General features: G+C 42.7%; 1 protein-coding gene across 3 annotated transcripts in view; it reads right to left on the bottom strand.

Moving 5' to 3' along the window:
- LOC119659037 (5-hydroxytryptamine receptor 1D) overlaps positions 1-11,318 on the bottom strand; it is a 384,779-nt gene extending 373,461 nt beyond the window's left edge. For all 3 annotated transcript variants that reach the window (XM_038066937.1, XM_038066934.1, XM_038066936.1), the window contains exon 1: positions 10,569-11,318. The gene's annotated coding sequence lies outside the window, so the exon portion shown is untranslated. The remainder of the gene's footprint in view (positions 1-10,568) is intronic.
- Positions 11,319-13,196: the final 1,878 nt, after the last annotated feature.

Here is a 13,196-nt window from a genome sequence, read left to right as displayed (position 1 = left end):
CAAACTTTTCCTGCCAGAACCCAACATACGTACCGCAAAGTTTATCCTGTCGAAAAGCAGAAGGACTTGCGGGTGTATTGTGGGCATTCTGACAGGCCATAATTCACTAGCTGGGCATATGTTCAGAATAGGAATTACCGAAGATGATACGTGTCCCTCCTGTAATGAGGAAGCGGAATCCATGGAGCATTTCCTATATGAATGCCCCGCCTGTGGACGCATCAGGCATCAGATCTTTGGTGCCGATGTCCTTCAGTTGCGACGGGTAGCATCACATCCACTAACGGAAATCCTGCGATACGTTAACGAATCCGGAATATTCCGTTAGACGGGGGAGGCGAGTACAATGGACCAACATGACCTGAGTGCTCAGAAGCTTTAGCTTCTCCCCCACCATACACACACATTCAAAGATTTACCTTTGCCTGTCTTTCCTGATGCATCAGATACCATTTGCTCCTAGGTTCTTTTATAACCAGACTATGTGGCAAAAATACGATACTGATTGCTTTAACTCGTGCTTTGGGACCAACTCCGTCTGATTTTACTCAAGATATTCCTGCATGACAATCCGATATTCCTGTTGAAAAGATTCGTTGCGACTGAGTCGGGCTTCCATTGTGATCAGACGCCTTCTTGCCTTGTCAAGCGATTCACCAAGATTTGACGGACTAGAATTCAGTGATAGGTGCACGATGAATTTCGCACCATGAGCCCTTCCGCATGTTGCGGCGTAGTGAGCCTTACACTCATGTGCGTCCCTTGATAAATTAGAGGCCATTGGAGTCTCCTCTACTTCCCAGAAGCACTTTATAATGTTGGCCAAACTATGTTATCTTCCGCTGCCACTTGACTCATGGAGCATGATTTTTGGTGGCCTTGGACTTCTCGTGGTTTCTTGCGCGAAGTGCTCTTAGCACAAACATTTTTCCGATCGATATCATGTGGTCACTAGTAATGTAATTTTGGATTAAAACAACAAAATAATATTAAGGGCTTAATATGTTACTTCCGCCACATCTATAAAAGCACTACGGACAATATTCAATGACCTACATGAGAGCATTGATGTGCTGCACTACTAACTGTAGGCTACCCATCCATTCCTCTATTCTTCATAGTCACAAATAGCGACGCGAAATTGCCTACATTCAACGGCCACGCAATTGTAAAGCAATTTTGAAATGAGGCCGATTTGGTCAGAATGTTACCGAAGTGACTTCTGCAAACGGCAACAGGGGCTGCAAGGACATCAACTTCCGCCCATCATGTGTGCATATGTGGAACTGGATATATCCTGAGTACTTTGTCTTCAATTTGAGTGTGCCGTGATTCAACCTATGCATTCATGCTTTTATGTAAGGGTAGTAAAGATCCTTCCCAGACATATTTTTTTTGTCTATTTATAGTTGCTAATTAGATGTATCCTTAAGCGAATTAAGATTGTACCAATATAAATAATTGGGAAATTGAAACATCAGCGCTGTCCCATCGAACATACAAGGACATTGACCTAATTGTGAAAGGGGAACTCGGCTTTGATTTCGTTGCTCTCCTTACTGCCTTCTCTATGATGAGTGTGAACCGAATAACTTTGAGGGAGGGGCCCAAAGTATTATAATTTACTGGAATCAACGGCCCATATCATAATTATTGCAAATGGCGCCCAACGTGGGATCCTGAATTTGTTAAATTATACAGAAGTTATCTATGGGGAGTAGCCGATTCCGACACTTAACTGCTTTGATTTGCCAGATAGAGGTGGTATTAATCCCTCAATTTGTTGCCCGGCTAGGCTCAGCATTCTAAGTGTATGACTCTCTCTATCTTCCAAGTTTCGGATGACACACCTTTCCCCATGATATATGTAACTGCTGCTCCTTTGTTTGATTTATATGATGCCCTGTTGAGCTTCCTGGTCTAATCTTCGTAGCATACCATAAAGATTTGCCTTCGTCCTGGGACTAAAGTCCCGCAAATGATTGCCTCCTAGAAGTACCTGAAAATGCGGGCCTGACCGGTTGTATACTCAGAAGTATTTCCCATTAGAGCTCCTTATAAGGAAGGACACTATCCTTTCTTTTTGCAACTTCCAATTCTTTCATTTTCATTGGAGCATTTTTCTTCGGTTTGGCCGGAAGAAAATGTAAATAGGTTGGGACTGGTTTTCGGCCACAAAGGCTCCTTTTCATCAAGTGCAATGTTTTTAAGGAAGAGAATATTAAACCCTCGCAGTTCTTTCCGCAAAATAACAATTTTTTATTTACTATAATGGATGAATATAAACTTATAGCTAACTTAGGGACTACCTTAACAGTTAAACTTAATCTAAGGTATGACATAAAGCTTAAACTAACTTATTACTAAAAAGGTTATGTGACAAGCTATTGACATTTTATTTTGGAGGAAAAGTCGAAAAAAACCTCCACTCGTTGAGCATATATAAAAACGGGATGGGATTAGGAGGGAAAAGGACTGGGGAGGGATGGGAATTAAAAGCTGAGAGGGGTGCTAATGATGGGAAGGTTTAAAAAATTGGGAGTCGGAGTAATTGCCTGTGTAGAAGACTACTCTACCTAGGGAATCGAACAGACGGTTCTGGGACTGGAGGGATAAAAGGATCTGAGGGAACAGATGAGTCCGGAGAAGGTTATCTTCAACGATCTCGATCTGCATGGCATTGGCAACAAGGAGGTTGGGATGGGCTTGGCACTTGGCCAGGAAGTTGAGGGCAAGACGAGCAAGGAAGGCGTCGATGCGTGGGGTTTGGCAGGATTCATAGAGGATCTGATTGGAAATGTACTTGGAGCGGTCCTCGTTCTTAAAGATGTTAGCGCAGTGGCGAAAGATCCTGCGCTCTCTGAGGCGGAGTCGCTCCATTTGGGATGGGGAGCAATTGGACCAGAAAATGAAGCCGAAGATGAGGAGTGGGCGGATAAGCTGTTTATAGCAAAACAGCTTAACCTTTCTTGGGGTCAGGATGTTGTATTTAAGGATAGGATACAGGGACCGGAAGGCACCAGTTGCACGGCCTAGTGCCTTCGTTATGTGAGGTACGTGGGAGAGGCGGGAGTTCATTGTCACCCCGAGGTAGGTGACTTCTTTAACAGTGGGAATGGGCTGGTCATGGATTGTGAGTGATAGTGATCTTGTGTCACTCCACATCTTCGGAGTCATCCTCATGTCTTCATGGAAGACGATGGTCTCACACTTGTCGGGATTTAGGGAAAGTTTCCAACGGGTGAAATAGTGGTAAAGTTCGTCTAAATAAGCATTCAGACGCGCTTCACCACGGGAGATGTCTATGGTGGTTGTGTAGATTATTAGGTCATCCGCGTATTGGAGGATCTAGATGGGACACGGGTGTGGAGGTGGTTTGGGGATGTCTGCGGTGAACAGCGAGAAAAGGGTTGCAGACAAGACTGAACCCTGGGGAATGCCGGCTGGGCAAGTAGATGACGAGGAAAGGTGCTGTTGGATGCTCACTAAGGCTTTCCGCCCATCTAGAAAGCTAAGTATTAGCTTACAGAGGTGCGGATGGAAGTTGAGGATTTCGGAAAGCTTGTACGTGAGTTCGTATTGCCATACGGAGTCGAAAGCTTTCCTTAGGTCAAGGAGACAGGCTATGGTGGGTGTCATCCGATTGATACCCAGGAGGATATCAGTCTTGAGGACAAGTAGCGCGTGCTCAACCGAGTGTTTAGTTCGGTTGGCGAATTGAAATTGTGGTAATGTGTTGTTGGAAGTGCAATGCTCGTCTATGAGGGATTTGATAATCCGCTCGAAGATTTTGGTGAAGGAAGAAAAGATAGAGATAGGCCTGTAGCTATCGGGATTGAGTGGATTCAGGTTCTTTTTTGGAACGGGAACTATGCGAGCATTTTTCCATTCGGTGGGGAAGTGAGCGTTGAGGATACAGTGGTTGATGATCGAGGAGAGGGTGGTGGAAATGTTGGGGGCGCACTTTTTTAGAACTATGGAGGGGATTTTGTCGAGACCCACTGATTTTTTATTCTTGGAGGCTGCGATTGCAGCTTCCACTGAACTTGGGCTGACAACCCTCGCAGTTCTCACTGAATTATTTTGTCTTATACTACGCGATGAGAAACAAGTGGTCTCAGGCTTGTTCCTTTTCGAACTGCACTGTGTGCACATTTAATGTGCATAAGGAGTATGCATTTTGGAGGTCGAGCAGGAGTTGTTAGTTACTTTTGAAACTATGGAAACTTTTGATTTTGTTTCGTTTCATTCATATCCTTCCTTTCATTTTGAATTTGAATAATTTTCAAGTTTCTATTTAGTCAGTCTTCTAATTATAACTAAATTAATTCTTAGAGGGTGGTTTAGTGGGGCGCTTTGCGTAGTAATACGAACTACTACAATGAAAAGATAATTGGAACTGAAACTAAAGATGAAAGTCATTTAAATCGGTGCATCGGCCTAGTAACAAAGATAATAGCTTGACAAACAGGCAGAAAACTGGCCTGGATTGGGTCCCGGGTACTTTTCTGCTTATTATTTGTTACGTCCCTCGTGCTGAGAGCTGAAGAGGTTCAATAGACTATGCTTTCTTACTATAACACTTCCACTACGTTAACGTCATCAGCTGACCCTCTCACTGAGTGGTGAATACTGTTGTCTGGAGCGAAAAAATTATGGTATCGGAAAATATGGCAGAAAGGTAATAAGTAGTACTTTTATATAAGTGTTCTTAAGTTCAAACGAAAGCAAAGGATTTTCACCTCCCCTCTTGTTGGATTTTGTGTCATCCCCATGCATATCCTTCAATGTATCACTATTGTTTGTACATTGGGAAAACTTGTTCTAGGAGAGAGGAGTTCGAAAAGACCAAACCATTTATTCTCAATAACACAACCAAGGTCAACAATGTATTGGCAGAGTGTATTGGCACAGGAAGAAAAATGAACGGATTCTAATGAAAATTAACCAAATTTGAACTACCATTTCAATTCGAATCTTATCTATGCAATTACAGGTGTAAGATAACGATGCAATAAATTGGAACGATATTGAATCGCATCAGCAAAAATTTCGTCCCCAGCTTCCTACAATGCCTTCCGAAAATCATTGCAAACCAGGAGTTTGAGTCAATGCTACAGACGTTCAACTAGACTAAGGTTTACCGATTGGGGAGACATATAGAGTAGGGATGTGACACATACAATAACCATTCTCTTTCTTGGGGTTGTTGTCCTGCTGAAGGACAAACAGTTGTTGTATATACGCCTAAGGTGGCATTTCGTAACAAACATGAAGTATTATAGTATTATGCGCCACACTGTCCTCTATGCTGTTGCAAAGTTTGGTACTCCCTGGATGAACTTAAGGAACGTTTTCCAGACAAATTCAAAAAATTGCGAATATAATGTTAGTAAGTTTAGCAGATATCGAAATGGGATATATTTTGGGGCCTAGATTTCACACAAGCGCATTACATTTTTTAAGGTTTTGTTTGTAAAACAAAACCTTATTAAAATCGGTTTACCGTCTGTCTGTCTGTCCGTCTGTCTGTCTGTCTGTCTGTCTGTCTGTCTGTCTGTCTGTCTGTCCGTCACACGCATTTTTCTCGAAGACGGTTATAGCGATTGACACCAAATTTGGTAGAAAGGTGGGAACTGTGAACGCTCATGCATATAGCGAGTTACATCCTCTTACGACGCATTTAAGGGGGGTCCCCATACATGCAAAAGGGGGGTGTAAATTTTTTTTTCATCAAATATAGTCATGTTGGGTATCAAATTAAAGGTCTCGGTTAGTACTTTTCAAAGCCGGTATTAGTTTTGACTTTTGCTGAAAAGGTGGGGAGTGCGGGGGGTTGAAAGTGGTCATTTTTTTAACGAACCCATTCTCAGGAACTGCCCAACCGAAAAATCTGGAAAAAATCAGAGGGCTGCCACTATATGGTGCCTAGGCTCCGAAATACCCTCCATACCGATATCTGTTCAAATAAAGTTAATAATAGTATATTACTATAATTTTTAGTAATTGACAGGAAAACCCCCCTTAAGTTCACCCCCGAATCACAAAATTTTGCAGCAATATAGCCTAAATTATAGATCATAATCCTGCCAAATTTGGTGAAAATCACACTATTACTAACAAAGTAATGCTAAGTCAAAACTGTCGCTTCTCCGCAAATTCAAGGCTATGAATGTCAATATCACTTGAAAGTGGAAATTTTCACATAATATATGCATATTTCACGTGCTACATGCTAATGGGACAAATGCACACCCAAATCTCTTTATAAAAGAAATACACAAAACCTTTCATACCTGAAGCGTCTAGCTTCCGGTTTCCCGACTTGTTTTATATTTGTGGGTTAGAAAGTTTCCGAGAATGAGCTCTGCCTTAATTTAAGTGAGCACATCTTGGTTCCTTACCCACGCATTTTGGAATGTTTCGGAAAGTACCGATCAGGGCCACCAAGTCTGACACTGTTCGAATTTGAGGAAATGCTTGATGGTCTTGTTCTCGACGCAAGAGGACGTAGTCCAAGGGTGATTTCTGGTGACTTCAATGCTAGGGCCCGCGAGTGGGGTAGCAGAGAGACAAATACAAGGGGTCGCAGTCTATTAGAAGCTTTTGCACTGTTGGATATAATTCTGGCCAACGAAGTGGGGTGTGTCTCAATCGTATCGGGGTCTTTGGTATGACACTGACGGGAGTACGTTGACTCTACGAGTGTCCCACAGGGCTCCGTACTTGGCCCACTGCAGTAGAACCTTTCATTTGATACCCCAGATGTCTATATACGGTCAAAAAAAATTTGCATCCCCTCTTTGCATATTATATCTACGTGAATTTATTTCAGCCACTGTATGGGCGGAATTTCATAGTTCCCATCTGTCCACGAAATTTCGTTCGGATCGGTTTAGCAGTTTTGGAGAAAAGTGAGTGTGACAGACAGGCATACAGGCAGTCAGACTGCCAGACAGCTTGCGAGGAGTGGCCAGATCTCCAAACAAACGCTACCCCGAATTGGGGCGAATTGGAGCATACTTATGGATAAGCAAATATTTGATCAAGCAATTTTCTTTTCTGACTCTGCATGGGCTACTGTGTGCTCATCTCTGGTGCATGGACCAAAATGGCTATGGGAAGGATACCAAGGACATAAAACCACTATGGAAGATGTAAAAAGGAGGGAACCTACAGTCCAGGGGCTCGAAAGCAAGGTCAATGAATGCGAAATGTGAAGGACTATTTAAAAGTAGCAAGCCACACAGCTTTGGTGCAAAGATAGTTAAACTGTCCGAGTTCATCAAGGACAAGCACAACATGCACAAAGCCATCAAAAATATGGTGAAAGCTGTTAGAGTGCTCTACAACAAAGCACAGCAATTCGCCACCAAACTGGAGAGTACGCGAAGGAGAAGTAGATCCTCTGGGAAATCCGAAAAACGGAACTAAAAGCACCGAAGAGAGAAAGCAGAGCAGAGACCCCCCAATTGCGAGTCCGGCAATCGAATCGGCAAAATCCAAGAAGAATGAAAACAGTGGATGGACCAAGATAGTTAAGAAAAAGTCGAAGCAAAAAGGCGAAAGTGCGAATTCGCCCACGAGCAGTTGTGATTTCCAGCAAGGAAGATTTGTCCTACGCGGAGATACTGAAAAGCTGACCCCGACCTAAAAGATCTAGGCGGAAATGTCAGCAAAATTCGAAGTACCCAGAAGGGTGACCTCATTTTTGAGCAGAAAAAATCCAGCTTGGGAAAAACTAATAGCATCCGAACTCAAGTTAAAAACTCACTTGGGAAGAATGTCACAATATGCACCCAAAAACATGAGATCTCTGTACAGTGCAAGGATCTCGATGAAGTGATATCCAAAGGGGAAATTTGCACTGTCTTGACGGATGAGTTCAAGTTGGAGGAACTTGCTGAGGCGTCCATTGTGAGTTTCCGAAAAGCCTATGACAATACTCAAACGGTCATTTTGTGTTGACCAGTGAACGCAGCGCCAAAGTTATTGGCTTCCGGAAAAGTTCAAATCGGATGGGTTGTTTGCCTTCTGAGTGTGTAGATTTCTCTAAAGAGGCCATATTGCCAAAGAGTGCGAAGGAAGTGAGGGACGGGATGACCGGCATATTGCCGGAAGTGCTTAATGCACGGAATTTAGGAAGCGGCTGACCTCAATGAAAATATAAGGTCTATTCAGATAAACCTCAATCATTGCAGGGTTGCTCAGGATTTATTCGAGCCGACCACTTACGAATCCGAGGTGGAAATTGCCATCATTAGTGAATCTTATATTTAGAAACCGTGACGTTGCCGTATGGGTTCCAGATTCGGCTGGTGGAATGGCGATATGGGCATGGGGTCGACAAGCCATACAACGTACTGTGAGTCAGACAGCCAGCGGCTTTGTATGGGCGAAAATAAACGGGGTATATGTGTACAGCTATTACGTCGAATCTGACACTGTCTGACACTGTTCGAATTCGAGGAAATGCTTGATTGTCTTGTTCTCGACGCAAGGCGACTGCTGGTGACTTCAATGCTTGGGCCCGTGAGTGGGGTAGTAGAGAGACAAATACAAGGGGCTGCAGTCTATTAGAACGCTTTTGCACAATTGGATATAATTCAAGCAAACGAAAGTTATGTGAACACCGTTTTGGTATGACACTGATGACGGACCCCAGGAGTACGTTGACTCTACGAGTGTCCCACAGGGCTTCGTACTTGGCCCACTGCAGTGGAACATCATGTACAACGATGTACTTAATTTTCCCGTTCCGAAGGAAGCCACGGTGGTAGATTACGTCGACAATATAGCGCTGTTTGTAGTCGCGAAGGATCTCGAAGATGCTTTCACTCTTGCGAAGCGATCAGTGCTGTTGCTGTTCATCAAGAGGCGACCTCTCACCACTCCTCTTTATTCTTGTAATGAACACCGTCACATGGGATATCCAACGTCCAGCGCCCTATACACTGCTTTATGCAAATGATGTTTTCCTACCATCTAAAAACAAAAATGATGTCGGGCAACTTGTCCAAAAATCGAATGATTGCCTCATGCAACACGGTCTCAGATTGAATTTGAAAAAAACTATGTTTTTGACCATCGATCCCCATGAAACAAGCACGATCAGTGTCAGTGGCAGTGACCTGTCCAGAACTGAGCAATTTAAGTATTTCGGGTCAGTGCTATGAGCCAATGCAGAACTGCGTTATGAAATTGCATCACGCATTAATGCAACCTGGATGAAGACGCATTCCAAAACTGGTGTTCTTTGTGATCGACGTACAAAGGAACGTCTCAAATCTAACATTTACCACCATGTCGTCCGTCGTGTCGCCCTGTATGGTTCTGCGTGTTGGCCGACTATAAAAGGCAGTGAACGATGTCTTGCGGTAATGGAGGCGAAGATGTTGCATTGGACTAGTGGCGTGACACGTTTTGATCACATTCGAAATGGGGATATCCGCGATCGATATGGGGTTGCACCAATCGTGGAAAAAATGCGAGAGAGGTGTCTTCGATGGTAAGGTCGCGTAATTTGCGCTAGCAAGAATTCACTGATTGGTCTGAATATCGAAGTCGATGCTAAGCGACCGAAAGGCCGGCGGAAACAACGGTGGCTTGATACGCTGGATGGGGATTTAAAAGCCTTGCGATTAGATCTAGATTAGGCATTTGATAGAACCGAATGGCGAAACCAATCACGACGAGCCGACCCCGCTTGTGAACGGGACAAAAACTGAAGAAATAGAAGATTAAGTTTTTCCATTACTGAAACGTAGAGAAAAAGGTAGAGAAGGACAGCAAACCCTTTCAGCGTGTAGCCACGAAGGCCCGTAGATCCAAAGATTTCTGGAAGGCAAACACGACAAACGACTAGCTTTTGTGGCAGACTACCGCGGATAGGTAGTACAAAGTGGGAATGGGAAACTGAGGCTTAGGAAAACTTCCTTCCGGGAGAGAAAAGTTGTGAAACCTAAAATTGGAAATGTGAAAGCAAGTTTACGTGGAGCCTAGGCGGGAACAATGTTGAGAATCTATTGATTCTCTTTCTATCTGACACCGTAAAACGTAGTTGTGAGCCGGAATAAGCTATCTTCCACTGATTGAGGAAACCTGTAATTAAGATTTCTTCTTCTTTTAGCCCTGAATCTAGGATATGTTAGACCCCACGTTGGGCGCCATTTGTAATAAAAACTAAACGAATTGGGAAGATCAAACAGCTATCCTGAGTGGACGAAGACGACCTTCACGGTCAATTTCGCAAACTTTTTAGGTTTTTTGGGTAGCTCTTCTCTTTAGGTCTAGGTTATCTTCAGCCACTGCGGATGGCTATTTGATCATCCCAATTCGCTGAGTTTTCATTACAAACTCAAGGTGATAATGATCCCCTTTTTACTAGAAGCTTGTCAGAAAAAAGGGTGACCCCTTATAGGGAAGTGAAATAGCGTTAAAAGTTGTTCCTTTCTATGTAGAAAAATCAGCTTTAGTTTGTTTGAAGCAAAATAGAATTTAGTTATCTTTGTGGGATATGAACACAAAATCAAAATTTATGTGTACGTCAGTATATAGATGATAAATACCTTTGGCAGTTGCGTCCCCGTTCAATCTGCTCCACTGTTTGCTATCATTAGTACGTGAAGTAACGTTGATGATACTTGAAACACTATATAATCCTAGTTTCACTTTTTTCCAACACTATACGGCTTTTTCCTAATAAATCACACACTACTATGCACCAAATATAACTAACAGAGTTGTACAAACAACGACTCTCATTTTACACTATCAACAGCACACCGCTAATTATGCAAAGCATTTCAAGAAAGTAATTAGCTTGGAACAACTAGATAAAATCCTTTCACGCACTCGAACAGATTGCCTCAGATAAGCTATTGTGAAACACCACAAGGCAAACAAACACAACCACCCAATGTGTCACTAGTACGTAAGCCCCTGTTAAACATGCAAAGACTTTCACAGTTCATTGAAGGACTAACGTCCTCATCACATTAAATTTATCTGTTTCCAGCTCACGTTCGATAAGTAAACTGAAGTTCAGATCTAGATGACAATATTTCCCGGAACCACTGCAAAACTACCCTTGAATTGTCTACCGAAAACACCACGCTTGGAAATTAATGAGTAATACCAGAATAGTGGTGGAGTTCTATTTCTTCAAGGTCATGAATCCATCACCACTTAACTATGCCCGCAGCGTTCCCGTTACAGAGTTGGAGTACGTTTTATGCATCCCTAATGCATGAATCTGGGGCTAACAAAATTCAAGCTAACAAAGCACCTTTCGAATTCAAGATGAAATACGTTACTAAGGCCGCAACAGCAAATCGAAAACTAGACACTTTTCAGTAGCGGCCGCTTTCAAAGTGTTTTCCCTCTTTCCATTTTCCAGTGCTGGTGGATAATTTAACATCCAGTGAAAGTCAAGGCGTCTGCGCGGGAAATGGCAAGCAGGGATATTGCCGGCTAACCGAATTACAAACTTAATAGCGGCTGAAATTGAATTCAGTTGGTAAGGAAGAATTAGTGAGGTACACAAGGTCGGCCTATTGTCATGAAACAGGAGCAAGTTGGAAGGACAGCATCAGAAACGTTATCTGGTGAAAACAACAAGAATTTAGCAAGAACCTAGATACAACGTATACAAATACATAATACAGAATATTCACATATAATATTAGCAGCCGGCAAAGCAGCAATTCTCATAGCCAACTCCATCATTCGAATCAAGTTCTGGGATATTTCCGGAGAACTCAAAAGTGTTTGGATAATAACAAAATTGAATTTGTAAATCTTCTATTTTAGGAATGTAATGGAATTTGTCGTATTCGCGCTTCAGAGCTAAAATAGTAAATACAAATCGAACATAGTCGTGCAATGGAGGAGAAAGAAAGGAATATTCAGCCACATACGTTATTCCGCAGTACGTAACTGTTATCAGCTTACGTCAATCAACATATTTAGGATAAAAGATAAATTAAGAGAAATTAAAGCCCTGAGTCTACACTCTGTGATGGTCCAAATGCTGGCTCAGGTCCACCGTTGTCCAGCCAGGCCGTTGACGGAGAAATCTGTCAGCCTTGATGGACTCCTCGCGGAAGTGTCGTTCACAGACTCTACAGGGGATCTCGCATTACTAACTTTTCATGGATTTCAAGAGCGTCGACAGAAATTGTATCTGGAGTGCTCTATATCTGGAGGACATTATGGAAAAGTCAATGGCTTTCTCCAGAGCCGTATACAACGACGAAAATTTCATGCGCTGCATCTAGGAAAAATCAGGGTGGAATTTGAAGTTGACGGTGACATTCAAGTTGCCGATACTTTGCTTCTCGTTATCAGTAACGCTCTTCATGTTTCCTTGGCTGGAAGACATGCAGGTTATCTGTAGACTACATATATAATCTTTCCTCAAACCCCCTGACTTAAGCCCATCCTCGATGCTATAAGCGATTGCTAGTAATTGTGTGATTTCCACCCAACTTGGTAATATAATGGTCTATGTTATATACTTCGTGATTCTGGGATGAACCTAAGAGGTTTTTGCAGTCCATTACAAAAAATTATGATAATATACTCTTATTAACTTTATTTGTACAAATATCTGAATGGAGGGTACTTCGGAGCCTAAGCACCATATAGTGGCAACCTCCTGATTTGTTTCCGATTTTTCGGTTGAGTAGTTTCTGAGAATGGGTCCGTGAAAGAAGTGTTCACATTCGAACCCCCCCTCTGCACTCCCCACCTTTCCGGCAAATACCAAAAGTAAGACTGGCTTCGAAAAGTACTTAATGATACCTTTCATTTGATACCCCACATGCCTATATTTATTGGAAAAAATGTGCACTTCCGTTTTGCGCCACGTCAACCACGTCCCTATCTCCGATGTCACGATATATCTATTATTCGCAACAGACTTCCAAGGTGGCCCATATTTTATAACAAAACCACGCCCTCTAGCATCATTCAGTAGCCATGAAAAGGGCTTCGGTGCCATGCAAAACGAAAGGGTATTCAACGAATCCCCCTCTAAGATGCCCCTCTGTATATAGATGGTCTCTGAGGTATTAGCACCCTCAGGTGTACGAACTGATAAGATGGTACGCTTCTGTACAACTATTATTACTATTATCAACGATATTAGCAGCTACGAGTTACAGTAGCCTCATAGAAAAGTTTTTCGTAGTCCT

This window comes from Hermetia illucens, chromosome 6 (genome assembly GCF_905115235.1).
Source record: "Hermetia illucens chromosome 6, iHerIll2.2.curated.20191125, whole genome shotgun sequence".
NCBI lineage: Eukaryota > Metazoa > Arthropoda > Insecta > Diptera > Stratiomyidae > Hermetia > Hermetia illucens.
Note: the sequence above shows the minus strand (reverse complement) of the source record. Positions and strands in the feature narration are given on the sequence as shown.